The 24847-nt window shown below is 32.3% G+C and overlaps 1 protein-coding gene across 1 annotated transcript in view; it reads right to left on the bottom strand.

Annotated features, from left to right (window-relative positions):
* The window catches only part of LOC107455647 (uncharacterized), a 102277-nt gene that overhangs the window by 34296 nt on the left and 43134 nt on the right, over positions 1–24847 (bottom strand). The window lies entirely within an intron of this gene.

Raw genomic sequence — 24847 nt, 5'->3', positions numbered from 1 at the left:
CTAGAACCTTTCTAATGCAATTCCCTGACCCCTACACAGTTCGGACGGCCTATCCCCTGAATTATTTTGGTAGATTTTAATGAAATTTGACTTGAAAACAGGTTGATATAATTTTTCAATATTATTTTTTTTTCCTCCAATGGCAGGCACTGAATTTGTATCTTTTGCCTATACTATGCCAGAATTGTTGCTCATTTCGCGTTACCCAGTGGGCACCTGTGAACCAAAATCACGGAGGCGAGCAACGTTGCCCACGCCACACTGCCACAAATCCGTTTATAGGGTGGGCCACATTCACACATCACACACACACACAACAGAGGACAGCACAAAGAGAGAGAGAGAAACATCCGTGCCCAGAGCGGGATTCGAACCCGCAGCCTATGGCTTCGCAGTCAGGCACGCTAACCGCTCGGCCACCTGGCCGGCTTTTCAATATTATAAAAAGTTAATATTGTCATCAACTCTCGCCTTCGCTATTCCGGAAAATTATCACCATTCACACTTCTCACTCATATAATTAATTCAATGACAATAAACTGAAACAATATGAAATTTCATATACTTTAAGAGAAAGGATAAAACATTCTGATATAAAAATAGTTTCGATGTGGTTATTAACTTTTGAATTATTTAGCCTTATGACAATAATGAAACACCTTTGTCCCTTTGATATATTTTTTTCTGACGTTCTAATTGGAAGCAAAAATATATTTTCGGTTTTTATTTATTTAGAAAAAATTAATCTAAGAGTAACTAAAAAAAGCTGTTAGATTATCAAACTTATTAAGATATAAAATCCAAATAAAAATAGTTTGAAATTTTTTTCATTCATAGTCAAAAAAATTCTCACTAATTGGTTTTGTAATTTAATTAAATTTCAATGATGAATAATCAGAACCGTTCTTAAGAATGGTCTCTGGCCCAGGGCCCCGAGTTTCAATGGCTCCCTGAAAAGTCTGAAGTTTCATCACATGAAGATTTTTTTCTATCCTAACTAATTCGTTATCCTTACTTATTTGTTGAAAAAAAAAAGGATTAGCGAGTGAGAAAGATTGAGATGAAATAGCAAAAGAAATAATTGGTTCTCATCAAATTTTGGTCGCTACATTGGAATGACCTATGTAGTGTGGACGTACTAATAAACAATACAATAACATTGCTTCTATGGAATAGCAAACGAAACTTCCTCGGTGCATTGGTCGTTATAATGGAAGGGTCGTAATAATGGGGTATTAGAATAAAGATCGTGGACTGTAATAATTCAAGATCTAGAGACATCAAAATTCTAATTCAAAATAAAACAGATTAGGCAACTTTCTTTCTCACCTTTTTTTGTCAGTAAATCCATTTTCTTTATTAAACAGAGAACTTTTAAATATAATCAGTATTATTTTTTTTATTAATGGCGCTTATCCAAAGTACTTCATATTAATTAACCTCTGTTATGTTCTGCTTTTACCGCAACTATTATAAATTCCTGCGATCAATTATGCATGAAAAAAGGCTTATGATATTTTTACGGTAAATTGTGCATGAAGATAATGATTAGTTTCAAAGGATTTAGCTCTGATTTAATTTAAATAAAATGGAAGTTAAGAAATAGTTCAATACGCTATTTAATGAAAAACAATATGATTGTTAGATACTTTTTTTGAAGAAATATTTGGATTGCAAGCATTTAAAAGAGAAATGACCAGAGCCATTTTCTTATTTTTATTTAGTATGTAAGGTAGTACTTCTAATACATAACGTCCTAATTTTTAGATAATCGTTTATCTTCAAATAAAAGCAGAGAACATCGTTTTTTTAAAAAAAATTACCAAAACTTTAGAACCCCAATATAAATCCACGAAAAAATATAGTTAGACACGATATCTTTGTATCTAGATTGCTTAAAATGATATTATTGTTAATTATGATGGCCATTATAATTAATAAAAATTTTTTATTTGTTTTTGAGGAAAATATGATGTCAAAATATGATAAAATGAGTGATAACAAAAATAACTGGAGTTTATCTCCTTGTTGTTTAATGAAAGTGAAAAAAACATGAAAAAGTTTAAATTTTTATGCTTTGGACACTCTTGTATGCATAAATAAAGAACAAGAGATAGTAAATAAGTAAATTAAATTTTATAAAGACACAGAAAAATTTGTGTATGTTATTTAAAAAATAAAAGAAAGAAACTGTGACGCACGTGAAGGTCAAATTAGTTATAAGACATTGCCCAATAAAGATAATGTGGAGAAAATTTAAACCATACAAGACACATGCAAGACATTATTTTTTTTCTTTCCTAGATTATATGATTTTTATTGTGATTCATGCTGATTGATTTAGTGCCATACAATAAAGAATCCGAATCTAAGTAATTGAATATAACTAATAGCTGATACCGAAACTAACTCAAATTAATAAAAGATAGTTGATAGAATAAATGTTGATTGGTATAATTAATAGATTGCATGTGTTTGCGTCGTTCTAATGCATATGGAAGTAATAATGATACAATTTTATTCTCTGCATAGAGAAACATTTAATGCATATTTGAATAAAAGCTTACTGATATAGTTGGTTTAGATGAATCGATGAATCGAGATATCGATATCTACTAAGCAATGCAGCCGATGTGAAAGAGGAATTCAATTCCCCGTATTGCAGTTAAAATGTTTGTTCTTTAATTGGTGTTATTATGAATGAATGGAATACAGTTACTTACAAATAAAACCTTTCTGTAAGTAAAAGATTATAAAGATAGAAAATTATATGTTTAGCAAAATTTAATAGCTCTAATTCATATAACTGATTGATGACCCAAAAACCCTTCCAAAAAGGGTTTCAAAATGAAAAAAGGTTAAAAAAAATTTAAAAAAATAGGGAAATAGGAGTATACTGAATTTCATAAATTTCTCTCTGGAAATAGGAGTATACTGTATTTCATAATTTTCTCGCTGGAAATTGGAGTATATAGAATTTCATAATTTTCTCACTGGAAATAGGAGTATACTGAATTTCATAAATTTCTCACTGGAAATAGGAGTATACTGAATTTCATGAATTTCTCACTGGAAGTTGGAGTATACTGAATTTCATAAATTTGTCACTGGAAATAGGAGTATACTGAATTTCTTCACAGCAGATCTCATAAAATATGAAATTCCCATGAAAGGTGAAGATGATCTCATAAAATGTGAGAAACAAAAAGTATTACTCTGAGTAAATGTTTTCATAATGTTCAAACCCAACGTTCCACGGAACGTGGGTATACCACGTTCTACGGAGCATACCAGCATTCCACTAAATGCCAATTTTAGTTGTTTAAAAGTTTAATCTTAAAACTTCTAGCTAATTACTTCTGACAATTGTTTAAATTGTGAAATCAATTTCGAAAACACACTTTCTTTAAATTAATGTACCTCTTTTTGCGGTGGAATCGAACTCTTGAATTTGAAAATATGGAGGAGGGTAGCTGTAATCTGTAAAACATGGTCCTAATAGTTTAGTCCGGAGATCAATTAGAAGATAAGATCCCTGAACGTAAATTTTCTTTTTTTGCTCAGTTTACCATTTTTTAGAAATATTTTAAGCCAATCAAAGCTTTTTTAGTTATAATTATAATATTGCTTTATGCAAATATATTTCTTTATAACGATATTTTTAATCATTATTAATTACTAAAAATAATAAAATAACTTCATTACTTTATTAATAATGGTCAAAAATATTTTCAATTCAAAAGTAAAGTAGTTTTAAATTACAAACAAAATTTGTCAAATAGTTTTTAGGAAATAAAATTTTAAATTACGATATTCTTGGAATTATAAATGCGTGAAAATTTTATTATGAAATTTTGGAGTGTTTAAATTTTGTACTATCTTAATATGGTGACAAGTAGAATGATCTAACCATACTCCTTAAGCCTGGTTACTCAATTCCATGGTTCATTTTTAATGTTAACTTGCGTCAATTAGTTCCGAATTTAAGTTTGCAGCAAATTCAAATCATATTATGATTCAATATAATGGTATAATGGATCAAAATTGAATCTACCTTTCTGAAAATGCTCATAAGAACTCTAAAAATCACACTTCCTGTAAAAAGATATCTAAATTTAGCATTTAAATTTTGCTGAAGTTATAAGTTATGATTGTAAAATATTTTGGGAACAAATATTGTTTTAATGCGTCGCATTATTGCAGTGAAATTAATGCGAAAAAGAACATATTTTTTTAGCAAACTGTTAAATAAGTTTAAAAAAAATTCAATCATTTTCTAATCTTTAAGTTTTGTTACTGAATAAAAAAAAACACTTCAAAAAGTTTGAGTTTACAATTATTCTAAAAAAGTTTGCAAGCTTTAAAAATTCAATTACATCATATTTCTAAGGGAAAAGGGAATTGTCGACGTTATTTTAACATCAGACTTTATCGCTAGACAATAATTTATATTTATATAGTGCATTTAGAATTCTAAACATTACATTATTTTGAAATTCAAAAGTTTTTTTTTTCTAATTAATTGCAACATTGGAAGTATGGGGAATATAATAATTAACCTTCACTACCTTTTGCAATGTCATGAAAAATATAATACTTGAAAGTTTAAATGCGAATGTTTTTCGTTAAAAAACATCTCTGCAAACAAAATAAAGATCGTTCTTTAAAGATCACACATATTGCATCATTAAAGATCGTTTGCCAAAAGAGCTTATTAAAATATCCCCATAATCAACCAATTTCATCGAATGAGTTTGCAAAACGCTTAATGGCGATGCTTTTTTTAATAGCGTAGATTTAAGGATGGAAAAATGGCGTCTCTTTTGCAAATCTATTAGATAGCGAAGTACTTTTCTGGATGGACAACTTCTTCCTATCCGAAGAGAAAATGTGATTACGCCAAGAAAGTGACAAGCTCTTTTCGTAAAAGCTGAAAGAGATTTCGCCAGGCGTTAGCTCGAGCAATTGCCATCAAAGTTCTTTTTCGTTTAGCAGAAGTGTATGCAGATGCGAAGAGGCTCGATTGGGGGACTCCTAGCTTATATTTATTCGATTGATTTTATCAGAGGCTATATGCTTCTATTCATGTGCTAGAAGCTGAAATACCATCTTAGAGCTGCGTAAGTGCGAAAGTGATTCAAGTGGAGATTGTTTTAAACTAGAGAAGTTTAAGAGCAAAATGAATAAAGTTTAAACTATAGAAGAAATGAACAAATCAATTTTCAAAGAATTTTGTGAATTTCATCATTATGTGTGTGTATAACTAACAAAAACCCTAAACAAAGCTATGCCATAATCTTCAGTTATAAGAGAAATATACATCTAGCTTATGCGAAAACAATTACAATTAGTTTTATTATTAGTTAATTAGTTTCACTTTTATTTAGTTTATTAGTTTCATTTATATGTTCTTACAGCAGGAATCGAAGTAATAGCAGTAGATTAGATTTAATTATGTTATCACATTTATTGAAGAGAGTTAGATAAGTAAGTGCTTTAGTTTTTCTTTGTTACTTAGAGTCAACAAATTTAAATTCGAGCTTTGTACTCGGTATAACAGCGCTGCCCACTTAAATTAAGTCACCTTGATTTTATGCCGTAAATGGACACAAAGAAAACCCCACGAGAACCAAAAGTATATATTAAGAAAGTCTGTATGTAAACACATATTTGCAAGCATTAACTCATTTCCTGTTCCACTTGGACAGGGAAAAAAACATAGAATGAGTAAAAATGAAAGAAAGAATGAAAGAGGGAAATAAAACTACTTCCAAATAAAACTATTATATCTGCTTGCTTGTATATTATCGAAATTTATGGAATTGCGTACCATTTATTAAATCCTGGAGGACATTAGCATTCCAGGTATCACTGATGGCAGCCTTCAACTTCGTCACAAACTGAAACTGCTACTTTTTGGAATATATAGCCCTACTAAGGATATTTTCCACGTTTTCTTTGGTCAGTTAAATGGACGGATTATTTATGACAGGCACTCTAGTATCTAAAAACCAAAACTGTTAAGATTTTCCAGAGTAAACAAAGGCGTTGCCCTGTTATAAAAATCCATCTTGGGCCAACCATTCTCTCTGCAAATGGCAATAAATGGATTTTTAGATTTTTTTGATTATTGGCAGCCTCAAAACAGCAAGCGGAAAATATCAGGTCAAGTTTACCACCATGACTGAAGCCTTCCCACACGATTAATGAGCTTCCACCTAGCAGTATAAGGGGGAAGAATTCTTCTTCTTTTCTTATGTCATTGTACTAGCGCACTAAACTGTCTGGGTCACCTCAATTCTATTATTTTCTGTTCTTGTTTGTGAAGATCGGCAACTGTTAAATATTTTTGTATCGTAACTTTTTTGTAAGATATATAAAACGTTTTTTGTACGATATAAAAATAAGAAAAGTTCATCTTCATATCTTCTCCATTACAGAATGAGGTGGAGGCTCTAAATGCAATGGAAAGGTTTCGGCTAATGCACTAAATTTAACGTAGATGGACTTTGGATAGAAGGTTGAAAGCCATGAATGGTTTGGCCTTTCTTACGACCACAATCCCTGAGAGAAGGAAGGCATACTCAATATGGCTTTATGTACAAAAAAAAGCAGTTTCAGTCTTTGACAGAATTGTATTAGTAAATGGTATACAACATCATACATTTTAAGTCATTTAAAAATGTGGCACTTATTTAGGCTATTATTTTGGCGGGACACTTTTACTCCTCATTTTATTTCTTATTCGATGTTTTTTTCTGTGTATGTAAACCATAAAGTGAGTTTATCTTCGTAAATATGCGTTCAGATATTGACTTATGATATATGCGTTCAGATATTAACTTATCCTAGTAAATATGCTTTCAGATATTGATATCATTTTAAAATAGTTTGTACACTGTAAAAATTAAACGCTCAAATTTCTCGAAACTTTCTTCATTTTTGGCGAAACTGTTTCCTGCTATATGATCCGTGCAAAAAATTTTGCCAAGAGTGATGAAATAATAATCGTAATTTCTTTAAGGAAACGAATTTCGTCAAAATTAAAAAGTATGTAATTTGCCATTCTATTTTTTTTCCAGAAAAAAAAAGAAGTCTCCAACTTTTCTAATTTCCTAATGCATCTAACTTTTCAACGTAGGCACCATATAGGTGGATCAATGTCCACCTATAATACAAGAAAAAGATAAATAGAGAGATAAATTACACACTCATGCCCGAAGCAGGATTCGAACCCGTGAACTCCCAGTGAGAATCCAGCTCCTTGACCCCCATACATTAGTCGACTTCGGTTCTTTATTTTTGATCGTCTTGTAGTCATTTTAACAATCTCCTACAATGCACTGCTATGAGGTTCCGAGTTGAGGAAACATTTTCGTCATGCATGTGAGAGTTCTCATTTTATCTCAAATCACATGATTTCGTGACTAAATGATTCCCAAAATTGACGAAACGCAGCCTAAGGATTGGTAAATCGTCAAAAGTGAGAGTTTTATTTCTGAGAGTGTTAGTTGAACGAAACTTAAAACTCAGTTTTAATATCTCTTTCTAGCAAAATCACACGAATGAAGGACACGCTTAAATAAAGCAACCTTTTACAATCATACTGCTCTTTTTATTTGCTGGCAAATAGAAATTAGGGTAAAAGCTGCTGTTATGAACAACCTATATCTTTATAAGTACAGCAAAAAAAAAAAAGAAAAAGAAAAAGGCACTATAGTATTTAAAAGTTTTTAAATCTATTTGTTTATTAAATTTTCCCTCGTCTAGCGAGTGGCCTTTCTAATATATATTTTAAATATCAAATACGAGTACTATTTATATTCAAATTTTTTAAAAATATGTTTCAAAAATCTGTTCCACTTGCAACACCAAAATGGCTATAATTAAAATTAGTTTAATTAGAAGGAATACAAAATTGTTAAATTAAAAAAAATGCATGTTATGCATGATTTTAAGAATAAAAAAAAATTATATGGTCAATATATCTTTCAAAGGAACGTTCTAGTCCAGTTTTGCTGAGTTTCGCAAAATTTGAGAAATTCTCCTTTAAAATACAAAACAAATAAATATATAAACTAAAAAAGCAAATTTCAACTGTTTACTTTAATTTTAATTTAAACATAAAAACAGTTTAGTAGATTTACAAATGTAGGAAAAATCAATTGTTATATGACATTTGTTTGAAATATCGGTTCCTATCTAAGCTAGCAAATGTTAGTTTTTCTCAAGAGAATTTTACTGCTATCATTCTTGCATCGATTCATGTAGTTAAAAAAAGTCAATTCGCTTTTTCAATTAGAAATCTTATTTTTGGAAGATTGAGATTTAAAATTCTTGCAGATTAATATAGGTTGCCATGGTAACGGTGATGACACCAGTCTTTGTCAAAGTCTTATTGCACTTCTGAATTTTTTTCTCTTTAGTTTAAGGAACAAAAACGGTTCGTTTCTTTTGCAATATCTTTTGGTATCTTTACACTTATTTAAAACTTCTCTAAAATGACTGACTGAACAGTAATGGATTTTTTTTTTTGTTTAAGGAAAAAATTCAGCACATCATTTTAAAAAAGCAGTCAAATAAAAGAAAGAAAGAAATAGGGATTAAAGTAGGAAATCTTCTTTTTCTTCATTTTTTTAATATATGTTTTAAAAACCTATGCATGATGATTCATCGCAATTTATCTTTAGTATACTTTTTAAGCTTAAAATAATAAAGTACATACATTACGAGCTAAAAATTAGTAGTATTTAGTCAAACAAAAAAAAGGTATCGAAATTTATCAAATTACAGCTGAGGAAGTCGAAACGGAAAACATCAAGACCTGTTTGCTTGCTGCTGGAAAAAGAAAAGAGTCGAGGAACCCCAAATTTCATCAGACAATCAAAGTGGTTTCAATGATTTTTATCCCAACTTGTTCTAAAGCAATCTTTAAGACTTAGATAGAATTTTTGTATTTTCATCAATTTACTTAAGCATCAATTTGCAGTCGCTAATGCGTACATTTTCTTGATGTTTTTTTTTTCTTAACAAGGATTCATAAGCTATATATTTTTGGAAAACTATAACCAAATCCCAATCTAATTGCACAACTCATGTAATTTTTCTTTAGAAGCATTATGATATCCCGCATGGTCCAATTATCGGAACTCTTATGACTGCTTGCTAAAAGATTTTAAAACCGGAAACTAAATAATTTAACATGAGAGCTGGTAAGTAGAGATTCAAATATTTTCCATAACGCTTTTTTTCGAGGCTCTGTCACCAAGGAAAATAAAAAAGCAACAATTTAAGTGTTTTACAGTGGAAGCAATGTGATGATTTTAAACTACCTATATAATCTTGCCGTGAAGAATTATCTGGGTTTTGGAAATAGCTTGATAACTTAGCAAATAACTTAAATATTTTAAAAGTTATTGAACTTTTTAAAAAATTGCCAATTTGGCGAAATTTTTCCATCTAGATGACAATTATCAAAATCACTGCCTTATTCTTAGTTTTTACAAATTTTTATGAGCCCAAGTAATGCAGCATTGTAGTAAGTTTTAAGACATTAAAAAATTAGACCACAAATGCTTTTTATTTTTACAGAATTGTGGCTTTTCTCCATATTGACATTCTGCGCCATTTTCAAACTAAGCGTAGACAGCGGTGGTTTTAGAGGATACCGAATTCGACTGCTCACCTGATTCCCTGGGACTTGAGCGGGGAGCCACTTTGAAATTTGAAATAAGTATCCCCCTTTTTTATTATCTGGTTTGACCAATCCGATTTTATCCCCGATTTGGATTTTTCAAAAAAAGGCACCTTAACAAGACTTTCTGTTTTTTTCGTTTTGGTTCATAGATGGCACTACCGTCGCAAAACGAAAATGGGTTTTAAATTGTTCAAAATAGATACAGCCCGGGAAACACTTGTCAGGTTGGGAAGTAAAAAGAGGCATGCTTGTTATTTTGAAAAGTCTACTTAATGATATCCAAGCTATGTTGTTTAGTTAGATGTCATTAGATCGATTTTTTTAAAGTGTCACATACTCCTGCTTATATTTTTTATACCTGACATGCATTTCTGGAACTGTATCTATTTTAAACAATTTAAAACTTATCTTCATTTCTCGATAACAATTCGATCAAGAATTAAAATTCAAGAATCTGAAGATCATTTTATGGTATTTTTTTTCTCTCTAGAGAATCCAAATATGCAATAAAATGTTGCTCCCTTTGACTTTAGAGGTAAAGGTAGGGATCAAGTTTATTATCGTTGAATTTATCTTAAAAAAAACTTTTGAGATGAGTTTTGATCCGTTTCATATTTTTCGAGATATTCGACCATTTTCACACTTTTCTGATGAGATATAGAGTATATAGAGTTTTGACGTATTTATATCTAATTCATAGTAAAGCTTATAATTTAACAACAGATTGTTCGAAAAAGTTTCAATTTTTATAATTTAAACTGACGTTTAAGAAATAATATTTTTTCTATATATTCTGTGAAAAATTGATTTAGAAATTCGTAATAGTTAAAGGCGGTTTTTTGAGTTATTTACACTTGAGAAATTGAATTTTTATTTATTCAGTATCTCTTCAGTTCTTCAACAACGGCAGCTGCTCTAAAAATATTCTTTCACTGTGGAGATAATGTATACTTTCAAACTGCTGGAGTTTTTGCAACTTTTGAATAGATAAAATAAGTTTGACTTTTCAAAACTCTTTTTCAAAGAAAACAAAGTTAGCGAAGAGATATTTCTATACTTAATTTTAAAAAGGTTTCTTTAAAATAATTTTAGAAAGCTTTTTAATAGAAACCTAAGACATCAGATTATTTTTAAAAATTGTTTTGCTGTATTTATGTAGTCTAAGATTTGTCTACTATATTTATCTATTCAATCTATTTAGTCTAAGACTTGAATAATTGCTATGGCATCGCCAAATATAATTTATCGGCAGTAAAATTTCCAACATCTTTTTCAGCTGAAATTCTAACTACATCTTAGAGCCTTACTACACTCTAAGTACCAATCATTTTCTGATCTCTGAAAACAGAATTTATCGTAATACCGCCAAAAATAAATTATCATCGAAAGAAATTTTTACCACTTTTATTAAGTGAAAATGATCCTAATTTAATTCTCTTTCATTCTCTGATGAAAATGTAGGCTTCAATTGTTTACTGATCGTCTTAGACAGAATTTATCGCCATATCATCGTCCAGTAAGCATCTTCTTTTAATTGCTTTTTATTCCAAACTGCTTCTTCGGCTCTACCAAAGGCAAGAGTTAATTTAACAAATTTAAAATTGAAGGAAGAGAAAATTTGTTTAATTTGGACACATGAAGGACTGAACGCGTTAATCGCAGTTCATGTAGAATATATATTATGATTCGGTCAAATTCGAATTTCCTTCGTGAAATTAAAAACTTTTTCATCCCCCAGAAATTATTAGTTCGGTAAGCTCCTGAGTGGATTTCAAAAATTTCTGATTCAGTTTTAATAAAGTTAGAAATAAAAATTCCTTTTTCTCAATACAAAACTCAGCTAAGTAAAGTTTGGAAGGAAAAATACTAGTAAAAAAAGAGAGAAAATTGCGTCGAATTGAAATTTTTTTTTATTATGGCATTTATGAATCGAAATAGTTAGCCATAGTTCAAACTACATTCTAATATTGTAGCAAAAGAAAATTTGTTTAATTTTGACATATGAAAGACTAAACACATTAATCGCAGTTGAAGTAAAATATATACACTCAATAACAAAAAAATCGATGCACCAGGAAGGAGTTGTCCGATTGAAACGAAAAATTGGTGGATAGGAAGACAATGTACAGAATAGTAAATGATTAAAATTTCAGATCAATTGAATAATTTATTGCAGAGTTACAGTAACAAGTTCAATAAGGCGTTGACCCGCCTCTAGCCTGGATACAAGCTGCCACACGGCGTGGCATAGACTGATAAAGCTCCCGAATGGTCTCTTGTGGTATTTACTGCCAAATTCGATCCAATTGTCGAACGAGGTCATCAACATTCCGTGCCAGATGCAATAGCCTTCCCGTCATATCCCAGACATGCTTGATGGGAGAGAGATCTGGTGATCTGGCAGGTCAAGGAAGAGTTTGACAAGCTTGCAGACAGTTCATAACAACACGTGCCTTATGTGGTCTGGCCCTGATGAAAAACCAAATCAGGGTGCTGCCAAGGAACGGTTGCAAAACAGGTCTTAAGATGTCGTCGACGTACAGCTGTGCAGTAAGTGTACCTCTAATGACGACCAAAGGGATCCGGCTGTCAAAGGAAATGGCACCCCAGACCATAATGCCTTTTTGAGGGCCGGTGTGGCGGACAATAGTGAAGGCAGGATCCTCCCTCTGCCCTGTGAGTCTCCAAACACGTCTTCGATGATCGTCAGGCCACAGTTGGAAGCGGGATTCGTCGCTAAAGACTATACGTCCCCAGTCGGCATCATTCCAGCCTGATCGAGCGTCGATTTTGAGCGTTTAAGTGCGTTCTTGGTGCGTCGATTTTTTTGTTGTAGAGTGTATTATACAAGTAGAAAAGTATATGTAATACTAGTAACAAAAGAAAGGAAAGTGCAACAAATTGAAAAAAAAGGATGTTATTAAGACATTTATGCATTGAAATAGTTATTCATAGTTCAAAGTTCATTCTAATATTGTAACAAAAGAAAATTTGTTTAATTTGGACAAAAGACAGACTAAGTGCATTAATCGCAGTTCATGTGGACTATATATTATACAAGCACTAAAGTATATGTAACGTTAGTAAAAATGAGAGGAAAGTTCTACAAATTGAAAAAAACGATGTTATTAAGACATTTATGTAACGAAATAGTTAACCATAGTTCAAATTAATTACATTCTAAAATTATAACAAAAGAAAATCCGTTTAATTTGGGCACATGAAGGACTAAACTCGTTAACCGCAGTTTATGTAAAATATATATTATGATTTGATCAAATTCGAATTTCCTTCTAAAAGTTAAAAAATTTCTCCCTCCCCAAAATTATAAGTTCGCTGCGCTGCTGAGTAAGTTTCAAAAATTTCTCAGGTAATTTTGATAAGGTTTGCGCTTTTCTATAATAAAAATGTAATTCTGTAATAATGTAAGTAAATCTTTTAAGTATTAAAAAATTATATCACAAACTATAGCTCCTTTCTCTACAGTGTCAATCTGCAATATTTTTAAAATTATACGGGGCACTAGCTAAAAATAGGCTGAACTTAACCTAACAGTTGTGAATAACTGTTGTAAATTCACAGAAGATATGAAAATAGCACATTATTATCAAAAAAGCGTTATTTAATTGACGCTTTCGAAAAACAGCCTTGATTATTAATTTCTTTTTACCTCGTATTAAAGAAATGGTAATCTGTTAATTTCGAATAAAATTTCACTCTAAAAAATAAATTGATATCATTAAAATCAGGAAAATAACCATTGCAAACTATCGAAAAATTCATTTTTTTAATACAAAAGCTGAGTTAAATAAAGTTTAAAAGGAAATATCCGTGTAAAAAAGAGAGGAAATTGCACCGCATTAGAAAAAGATGTTGTCAAGAAATTTATGTTTCGAAATAGTTAACCGTAGTTCACGCTATATACAAAAATAGATAATGGAATACTGGGAATGAGTATAAAAATAAACAATTGCAGCTTGAAGTTTCTGATCTGGACATTCTAATACAGTCTTATAGGAGGAATCTTTCAGAATATACGAACCAACTATGCGTTTCCAGGAAGAGAAACTCGACACTTCCTCGCTTCTTTCGTCAAATATATTTAGGAAAGAAGAGAAAAGTCACTAGATCAGAAAATACAGCTTAAAAAGAAAACTTTTACTGGGATATTTCAAATAACTTTACGATAAAGAAATCTGACTTGAGTTAGTTTCAAAGAGAATTCAGCTTGAGGTCACATGACTACGTTTTGGCTCGATTTATTAAAAGAGCTTTTTTTTTCTTTCAAGTCGAAGCAGTTATTATAATTTAGTAGTAATCTTATACTATAATACGAGGAATGGTTGCCAAGTCGAAAATCGCCCCAGAATTAATAAACTCCGGTAAACTTGGGGGTCTGGGGTTTTTGGCCACGAGGAATCGATTGGCGCCGGTTTTGAAGCGCTACGGTCGAGCAGTTCGGAGTTACAGAACCGGAGTTATAATACGAGGAATGGTTGCCAAGTCGAAAATCGCCCCAGAATTAATAAACTCCGGTAAACTTGGGGGTCTGGGGTTTTTGGCCACGAGGAATCGATTGGCGCCGGTTTTGAAGCGCTACGGTCGAGCAGTTCGGAGTTACAGATAGGATATTTCCAAACTTTATTAGTTCGCCATAATGGCTATAGATGGCAGCACTTAAATTTTCTTTGTCTATTGTCTAATAAGTTTCAAGCGGTAACGTGCTGCCATCTATAGCCAATATGGCGAACTAATAAAGTTTGATGACCACACGATTATTTTTAAATCACAAAATTAAGGTAAAACAAATATAAAAGAAAAAAATAAGGGTAACTTTGATATTTTTACTAAATTTTCTTTTGAAAAAGTACGATTCTAATTCCACTGCTTTTTATTAAGGGAAATTTGTTAATGAAATTTTGAATTTAGCGCTCGTTCGTTAACTAAAAAGATTCGTTCTTTTTGATTCGTTCAAAATGCCAATTTCCAAATATTCGAATTTCCAAAAAAGCATTTAAGGAACTGATTTCGATTTCAAATCACCGTCAACAAAGTCCGACATTTCAACATTCATCAGATTTCAAGCTACATTTTCAACATGCAGAACGCACCTCTACATGAAATTCTTCAAGGAGCCGGAATTTTGGAACAACAAGCGATCAACTCAATTCTACCCGCAAATGGACAACTAGAAGATACCGTCATTGTCAGAATGCTTCTCCATTACGCCGAACAAGCTTACCCGACCGTCAAAGTTGCCGTACTTCACCCTGAATTTGTCGCACGCTTCTACGTTACAACAGCGGATGGCGCTTATGAAGGAATGGCTCTTCTCAACGATATCAGCGACCAGAGCAAGGCTTCCAACTATCTATACGGCGTTCAACAAGGATTCGACGTGCTACTCATTCCCATTCATAAGAGAGCTCAAATGGATAGAGGCGAGCACTGGATGCTAGGAATTTACGAAGCAAGCTATGGAGAACGTCAACTATTAGTCTGCGATCCAGTCGACAACCCGCTGCCCATCGATGCTGTTTTGAGAAAAATACTGCAACACGTTTTGAATACCGTTGTCACGAATGAAAAGCTGAAAGGATGCATCGTGAAACCTCGCAACGCTTACAACCACCAAGATGACGCGTCTTCCTGCGGAGTTTACATCGTCTTTTATGCTCGACAATACCTCTCTCATCGACGCCTTTTCCTGGGCAAGAATTTTCAAGAAGCGGATGAACGGAAGCAAATTTACGAATTCGTTGTGAACCGTGACCAATTGAACATGTCGGGACCATCTGAAGCCGCATCTTTCACATCTTCGACCAATATGCACGCTTTGAATATCCAAGACCCGATGATAACGCCGTTGCGCCCGACAAGAGCAGTCAAGCAGCGTAGCAAGGAACGAATCTCGGATATATTGATGGAGCTTAATGCATCTCAACGAGAAAAATACCGCGATTATGAAAGACGATGACGAAAAAACGAAACAATCAGGGGCCGCAACATTCGCCTAGAGGAACAACGCCGCCGTAATGAAAGACTCCGTAGAGCTGATAATACGAGGAACATTGAACATGCGCGTTGATCCCGAAGAAGAAGAATTCGCGAAATACCTGCTAAAGCTCGGCGACGGGGAACTCGAAGTGAATGAACTCGGCGAAATAGAAGTCCCAGAAGAAATTAGCTCTGGTGGTAACCTCATCGATGAAATCTTCGGACCATGCTACGGAAGTGGGAACTACGAAGCAATGAAGAATCGCGCTATTCTTGCACCATTGAACGACGATAAGGACAAGATCAACGAGCAGATTATCGCTATGCTTCCAGGCGAAGAGAAGACATACACAAGTTTCGACTCGGTAAGGGATCAACATGAAGGGGGAATTCAATTCGCGCCTGAATTCCTGAATTCGATCAACATCGCCGACTTGCCTCCACACAATCTGAAGCTCAAGAAGAACGCCATCATCATGCTTCTCCGAAACTTGGACGTCTCTGAAGGAATGTGCAACGGAACACGATTGACTGTCACCGAACTTTGCAGCAACATCATCAAGACTAAGATCATCACCGGTGAACACGCAGGCCGACAAGTACACCTTCCAAGGATCACGCTCGACTCCAGCAAATCACAGCTTGGGCCAACTATGCAACGGCACCAATTCCCAGTTACTCCAGCATTCGCCATTACGATACACAAGTCACAAGGCCAAACATTCGAATTCGTCGGCGTGCTTCTCCTCACGACGGTCTTCGTGCACGGAATGCTCTACGTCGCGTTTTCAAGAGTCAAGCGTCAAAGTGCGTTGAAGGCCCTGCTGCCTCCTGAGAATCCAACCCACACCCGAAACGTCGTATGGAATGAAGTCCTGAACAAGAGAAACTCACCAGCCGCACCTGCCTCTCCGACAACAAACTACCTGGACAACATGGAAGACTTCGCAATCGATGATTAATGTTTATGCTGTTATAGGTTTATAATATGTTTCTTATGTATGTATATATGTTTGGTTTTTCTAAATAAATTTGTCAAAAATATTGAACTTCAACACACTTCAATCTTTACACTGCTCACTTTGTACCATTTCTTCAATTGTATAATTTTTTGTTATCAATTACATTTTATTTCCTATGACTTTTCAAACTTTACCTTTGTATAGAATAGTTCCCTTTCCAAACTTTGTTTAGATAGTTTACAATGGTGCACTTTAACCGGTTATCTTTTTACCAATGGTTTCACAAATTTTCTTATGGCATGTATTGTTTTGATAAATCACAATTGAAAATTTAAATCTTCGAGTTAGCTTCGATGCCTGTTTTCTCCGAGCGGAGCTCGGTCACCCGCTGGTAAAAAAAATAGCAATATTAACTTTAAAAATTGATACAATTTTGCAAAAATTTTGAAGTTTTAGTGATTTTGTTGAACAAAATCAACATAACTTTAAGTCATACATTTACAGCAGTATTGAGATTTATTTATATTAAAAAATTAAATATTTGAAACTTAAAAAAAACTTCTTTAAGTTATAGATTTAAAACAATATTATAATTTGAATATATTAATTATAATTTAATTACATTAATTATAATTTACTAACATTTTAAAAAATCCCGAAAACTTTAAAATGGCAGTTTCTTTGAAGTCAAAATCCATATTTTATATCAAGATACATAATCTTATGATCTTACCAGCATCTCAAAAATAACCAATGATTCAAAAAACCAGCTAAATTTAAACCTTTAAAGATAGTTGTTGTTGTTCATTTATGTCGCACTAGAGCTTCACAATGGGCTATTGGCGACGGTCTGGGAAACATCCCTGAGGATGATCCGAAGATAATTATAATAACTATCTTTTGAAGCAACTGCTTATTACCGAGAACAAAATTAACAGCCACTCACGTAATTATTTCAGAAGGTCTAATATGTTGCAGAAACGATTTTTCAGTCAGAGCCATCTATTAAAGAATCCTATAACTGATTTTGAACCGTTTGTTTTCGTAGAAAAACATTGCAAGCTGTACGATTAATTTTGAGAAACTTTATCTGTTGAGCCGCAATGGCTCAGGAGATAGAGCGTTCGCCTTCCAATGAGGTGAACCGGGTTCGAATCCCACGATGGCTGGTCGATACGAATCCGCATCCGGCTTACACCGACCACGGTGCCGACATGAAATATCCTCTGTGGTAGACGGATCATGGGTTAGAGTCCCTTTGCCGTCAGGCTAACCGTGGGAGGTTTTCGTGGTTTTCCTCTCCGTGTAGCGCAAATGCGGGTTAGTTCCGCCAAAACGTCCTCCACGAAGGCAAATTTCTCCCTTGATCCAGGATCTCTTCTGTATTGGGTTCAAAATTACAAGGCTACGGAGTTGAATATTAGTAGTCGTAAACCCAAAAATTGGGTCGGCTGTTCAACGACGGTTATAAAATAAAATAAAAACCTTATCTGCTCAAAAACGCAGAATACGATAATCATACTCATGGCTTTAGACTAGAAAATGTTTTAGAATGGAACAAATACATATTAAAATAATATAATAATATGTTTTGGGGACAGTTAAAAATATCCCTTTTGATGTTGTTTGAACGTGTTAAAGCGTAATGAATGCGATTTACATTACGTATACAAAAATTAACAATGCGCATAAAATAAAAAATAAAAATTAAAAAAAAATTATAAATAAATAAATAATAAAAATAGAACGGATAAATACGCGATTTAATATACAACTTGTTTAAAATTCGATTTCTTAGGAACTATTCGACCAATTTCACACAAATTTTGCATTTTGACATTTAAAATTACATTCTTTAAAATGATGTAAAAATTTTATACCTTACAATTCAAAATGTCTTCGACTATTATTAAATAAAATAATAAATATTTGCTAAAATTAATTTCTTGCATTGCTTTGGAAAAACGAATTTCATAATTGCGTGCAAAACTTTTTCAATTCGCTTAAAAAAGTTGAAAAAATATGGCGAAATGCGCAAAAAATAAAATTAACATTGAGGTGTCCAAGCTTTGGATCACTCTCCTGACCAAAATATGGAACCATATTTCTCAGATTGCGCCGACCAGTCTGTGTAGGGGGCAGGGAACTGTCCTTGCATCAGAAAGGTTCTGGGTTCGAATCCCGGGCAAGGCATGGATGTTTCTTTCCCTCTATCTGTGTTCTATGTCCTTTCTCCTTTGTGTGTGAATGTGTGAATGTGACCCGCCCTATAAACGGGTTGTGGTAGTGTGACGTGGGCGACGCTGTTCCACCGCCGTGGCTTCGCCACAGGTGCCCATTGGGTAACGAAAAGAGAATTAGCAGTTCTGGCACTTTCTGTGGCCAATGGACAATAGCTCCAAGTGCCCGCCATTAAAAAAAAAAACTCAGATTGCGGCTACCTCCTATATTTTGTGGATCAGAAGTCCGAATCAATTGAAAAAAAGTTATGTTTATTCAGAGAAAGTATGTTTTTGTGTTTTAATTCGTACCTTAAAATATCATCTGCACTTATTAGTTAGCATGGTTGATTTCACCCCTAGAGCCATTAAGATTGAGTCCTAGAATGTGAAAATCTAATCATTAGATCGAAAGTTAATTAGGGTGGTCCGTTTTTCTGGGTGCAGTGTTCACTTTAAAGAATTCAGGATCAAATTGCGGTAAACGTACCGGAACTCAGCATGCCGGTACTTTTTACCGTATAATCCAATTTTACTGGAACATATTGCGGAACAAAAAATCTAAAATATCTTAATTTTTACAGTAATAATTGCAGTAAAATCACTGAATCACTCTAATTAGCACTAGATTGCATAAGGAAGTCATTTTGACTGCTTTTAATTTGAATTAGAGAAACAATGATGCATATAATGACACAATTTCTTAGAATTTTGTGACTTTTTGTACAACATATAATTTTTTTATTGCTAATATTTACTAATAATTTGTTACATAACTGTAAATAATATAAAAAATTTTAAAAATTAATTTTAAACAAATTTATTGAAGCAGTCACAATCCAGTCATTTTGACTGCTTTTCGGCAATATAGGTATATACCAATTTTCCGTCCTTCTAGTGTTAAATAAATATTACTGTAAAAATTACGGTATAATAGTTTACGGTAAAAATGGATTTTACGAATGATGCATCCTAAGGGCCGGTACTTTATACCGTAGTTGGATCCAGATCTTTTACAGTGCAGTTTAATTTCACATTTTATATTAAAAAACAAAACAATTAAGGGTTGAAATTCCTTTGCTTTTAATTTGATTATTTAACTAAAATATTTTACGAGGGAGTGTATTAATTGGTACTTTTGTTATTTTTTATACACTTATTCAAGACTTTCACAAACACAAATTACCTCTTAAATGCAACAGACATTTAAAAAACACTATTTTCAAGAAGCTTTTTTTTCAAAAAAACCCCGCATTTTTCCAAAAAGCAATTTATGATTTCTAAAGCTTATCAGAGAGAACGCTTATGAGAAAAATTCCCGGAACCCTTTTCCCGAAAACATTCGGTTGAGTGGTCAACGGAACGCGAAATATATGCAAATTTCTCCACTACATATACTACGCGGTGTAAGAACTCTATTCCCAACTCAATCTTTCCAGTTTTTGCTTTAATACTCAAAGTAAGAGGTTTGCTCGGTATGGCGCATTATAAAAGGAAACGGGGAAAAATATGAACGTTTAAAAAGCATGAGCTCTATTAACTTAAATAAACATTAAAGAATTTTTTTTGTTATTATTATCGTTCTATTTTGGATAATTAATTGTGAAGAATATAAATGAAACCTGCAAGTTAATAAACTTGGTTACATCATAGTTTATATCATCTGATCTTACAGAAAATTCTGAAACTAATAAAAATTTAAATTGTATTCAAATCTCTTTCGAATGGGCGATATTTAAGTCATTAATTTACTTTAAAAATAAGAACTCCAATACAGATATGCTAACAAAAAATCGAAACATAAAATTATTTGCAATGATATGAATCAGATTCAGCAATATTAGTAAACGTCAATATTTTACTCAGTAAAATGTTTTGATTATGTGCAGTTCGGTTACTATCTGATTAATAATAATTATTATTATTATTGCTATTAAAATGTTTATTGACAACAAAGTAAATTTCGGTACAAGCTTATGCTTTTTTATGATTCTTTACTGTTTTAATAAAATATAAGCTTCCATTTTTACAAAAATCTATGCCGTCTGTTCAAAAAATTCAATTATAAATTACAAATTTTTGAAGTTATAAGATTAAAAATTAAAAAAAAGGAAAGTTTCAGTAAGTAAACAAAAAGGGTATTTATTTATTGATTGATTGATTGAAGGACTCATATGTAAAGCAACCCTAAGAAACTATATGCTGGTTGCGAAATACAAAATAAAATTATTGTATTTTAATTGAAAAAATAGCAACTGTTTTATTAATTAAATGGAGAAAATTGCCTCATAACTTATAACTGCTGATTCGGAAAGATGGGGCAATGTTCTTTCTATAAGGAGTGTTCAAAGTAGAGAAAATAGGCTAACAAAAGCAGTGGAACTGTTTAAAAATAATAAAATAATCAATATATTTCAGCAAAAGTTACTTTTTCTCATTAAGTTTTTTCTATAATTATAATTCTTTAGTTTCTAGAACTCAAACATTTTCATGACTCTTCAATAATTTTAAGGCGTTCAAGGTTAATAATATTAATTTTCAAGAACTGTAAAATTTTTAAAAGCAATTATTATTGTTAAAGATTAAATTGTGGTTCTTATTAATTATAATATCTCGTACAAGAGCTGTAGAAGCTTAGAGGATGGAGCGTTCGCCTCCCAATGAGGTGAACTGGGTTCGAATCCCAGCGATGGCTGGTCGATACGAATTTTGCACCCGACTCGCATCGACCACAGTACTGATGTAATATATCCTCAGGCGTAGACAAATCATTGGTTAGAGTCTCCTTCCTTTCAGGCTAACCGTGGGAGGTTTTCTTTCTCCATGTAATGTAAATGCGGGTCAACTCCATCAAAAGTCCTTCATGAAAACAAATTTTCCCCATAAATTTGATCAAGAAGTTCCTTTGTCTTCTGGATTAAGTTCAGAATTACAAGGCTACGGAGTTGAATAAAGTAAGTCGTAAACCCAAAATTGAGTCTGCTGTTCAACGATGGTTATAAAATGAAATATTAAATATCTCCTACTGATGTGCATAATTTCATCAACCCTTAAAATTAGTATTTCTGAAGAAATAAGAATAGAGGTTTTATTACAATTTGTGTGACAAATTTAACAACAAAATAGTAATAAAATGCCTCTAAAACAAAAGTAGTTAAAATTGTTTATTGGAAGTTTAACAAAAATTAAATTAAGTATTTTTTTGCTGGTTTGTTGAATTGTGAGTGGTTTCTCTTAACTTTACCTAATAATTTTTTACATAATTCAACTAGATAATTATCCAAAAATTCTAAATATTTAATTAAAAATTATGTCTTGCAATATTAATTAAAAGAAAAAATCTATCTCAAGAAGATTTGTAGCGGTGATCGATGTATTCCTAAGGGAAATTCTCTACTCACAATAATTGAAAAAAGAATGAATTCAATCTTTACAACTTCAATGCTGTTGAAAACTTTGTGTTTCCAATTTCGCGGAATCATCTTTCAATGTGCAAGAAAGAAATGAGTATTGATTTTACAACGCAAGTTCACAGTTTCAAAAGGAAGAAAAAAGAAATTTAGATTTTTCAGAAATTTCTCTAGACTTCTTTTATCTTTTTAATGCAGTGACAAGGTTTGTAAAAATATTTTTGTCCCCGTTTCTTTAAACAATTTTAAAACTCAAGCGAATGTGTCGTCGTGCTTTTGTGCTTACTTCAGAAAACATTTTTTCTGCAAAAAATAAAGAAGTTGCATTTTATTAAAAAAAAAAATAATAATAAAAAGGCAAGCTTTTTATATTACGCAGTGAACAAGTTTTTTTTCCATTCAATTTTAGTGATTGCTGAATAAATATTTTCAGAAGTCTCTGACAAACAGAGGCAGTTTTAATCAAAATTTTTAAACTCACAGTAAACAAATGGATTACCAGTGGATATAATCTTTAATTTTGGGAATTATTTGTCAGCTATATTCCAACTACATGCTACCACAGTTTTGTTTCGACATCTTAAAAAAAAAAAAAAGCATTGCTGTCGACGTCATTCTTTTATTTTTCTGTAGTCCCAAGTTGAAATGACGTGCGAACAAGGGAATAAAGTGGGCTAAAGTCCCAGGTATTCAGCCACAGGAGGCATCTGGCAACTAAGTAAACTTAACCTGTGGCTAGATTACTTATAAGGAAATATAACTTTTTATTTAGCAAATACGTACTTGGAATAAACAAATTTATTTTATGAAGAATAAAATATGAATTTCAAATAAATTTAATTATGAAGTCATTAATACTAAAACATTTTCTCTAATAATATAATATGGAAATTAATAAATTTTTAGAGCATGCATTTTCACTAAAATGAATTTAGAATATAGATTTAAATTTTGACGAACATAAACTGTTCCAATTTTCCCCCTTTTATCTAAAAATGGTTTTTGGCTCTACACAAATATTAGATTATTATACCCCACTTTTTTAAGGCATCTAATGTAAGAATTTGAGAAATCTCTTTAGTATCAACACTTTCCTTTCAGCGAAACGCACTTGAAGCTGTTATTTAAAAACAATATAGAATTTTAAAGTATTAGCTGTGACTCGGCCGAATTTCCAATCATAGATTGAGATCAAACTTACCTGTTTTGATCGTCATAGTGGCCTTTCTGGGGGACGAATGCCGTTGAAACTTGTTATGTATGGTATAGCATGAGAAAAAGAATTTTAAAATAAGAAGGCTCATATTCAAGATGGCTATCTTCTTGTATGAGAAGAAGGTGTCTCTGCTTGGCGCAATAAAAATATGATTTGTGTCATTGGCGTAAAATCACTTTGCACCATGGCATAAGAGAAGAAAGAGGAAGAAAAGTGAGTTCTCAATTCGAAGAGACTGGGAAACTAGTGCAAGGAAGAGGGTGGATGAGGCTCTTAAATTAAACGGAATTAAAAAGTATCATGATTGCCTTCATGCATGTAAGTGTTATGTTATTATGCTGGCCTTTATGTTTGCCTTCAGCAACATGACATGCTATGCCATGTTGCTCAAGAAACCATAATACGTATGCAGGCTACACTCTCCATATCGCGTTTTTAATTTGCGTTTGGTAAAAAGGGAATGGACATTTAATGTACGCATGATAAAGTAAAGGCTTACGTTTCTAATTTGTGTTTTTTATACGAATTTAAAATTTCTATTATTGCAAATTAAATTTTCCTATTGTCCATATGCCATAGATACCAAGTTTCATCGACGCCTGCTTATCAGTTCGTACTCAATGTAGATTGAGAACTAAGTTTATAATTACCACGCATGTCAAAATATCTTTATTTGGTCCCTTTTGCTGCTTGAAGATCCCATATTTATTTCCTAAAAACTGATATTTTGGATCCAGTCTTCTCCCGCTTTTCCTGAATTGCGGCTTTTACTGCAATCGATTTAGAACGCATTCCTGCAAACTCACATTTATCATTTAATTCTGCAAGATGGTGAGGGCGTGAAAGATGGAATACACAGATTTCCCCCCTTATGCGAAGAAGCACTCAAAATTTGGGAAGCAGTTCATTTATACCTTCATTATAACAAAGAAAACATTTAAACTGTTTTGATTAGATAACTTATGAACATGAAGGAAAAACAGTTGCGAATTATTAAAAATTACGCGCTAAAATTTTTAGAGCTTTTATAACACCCCGAGAAAGTGGGCACCCTTTTTGTCACATCAGTTGTGTTTCTCCAGTTAGTGTTTTAGCAGTGATAATTTACGTGAACAAGTAGTCTAAATACCAACTATATAGTAATTGATAATTCAATTATATTAAATTAATTTTTTTCTTTATATAACACTATTCCAAAAGTGGCCTTTTTAGTGAATCTATTTTATTCTATTTTTACTTGCGGAATGAAGTAGCCTAAGTATTCGAAGTTAAGAATGAATTCTCTCTTTCATCAAATTCCTTCTATCTAATGTTATTCCCTTAATGCACTTCTTTTATTTTTGAAT

The sequence above is a fragment of the Parasteatoda tepidariorum genome, chromosome 1 (genome assembly GCF_982258835.1).
Source record: "Parasteatoda tepidariorum strain Cologne lab strain chromosome 1, Ptep-v5.0, whole genome shotgun sequence".
NCBI classification, from domain to species: Eukaryota; Metazoa; Arthropoda; class Arachnida; order Araneae; family Theridiidae; genus Parasteatoda; species Parasteatoda tepidariorum.
The sequence above is the reverse complement of the archived record's forward strand: the minus strand, read 5'-3'. Positions and strand labels throughout refer to the sequence as shown.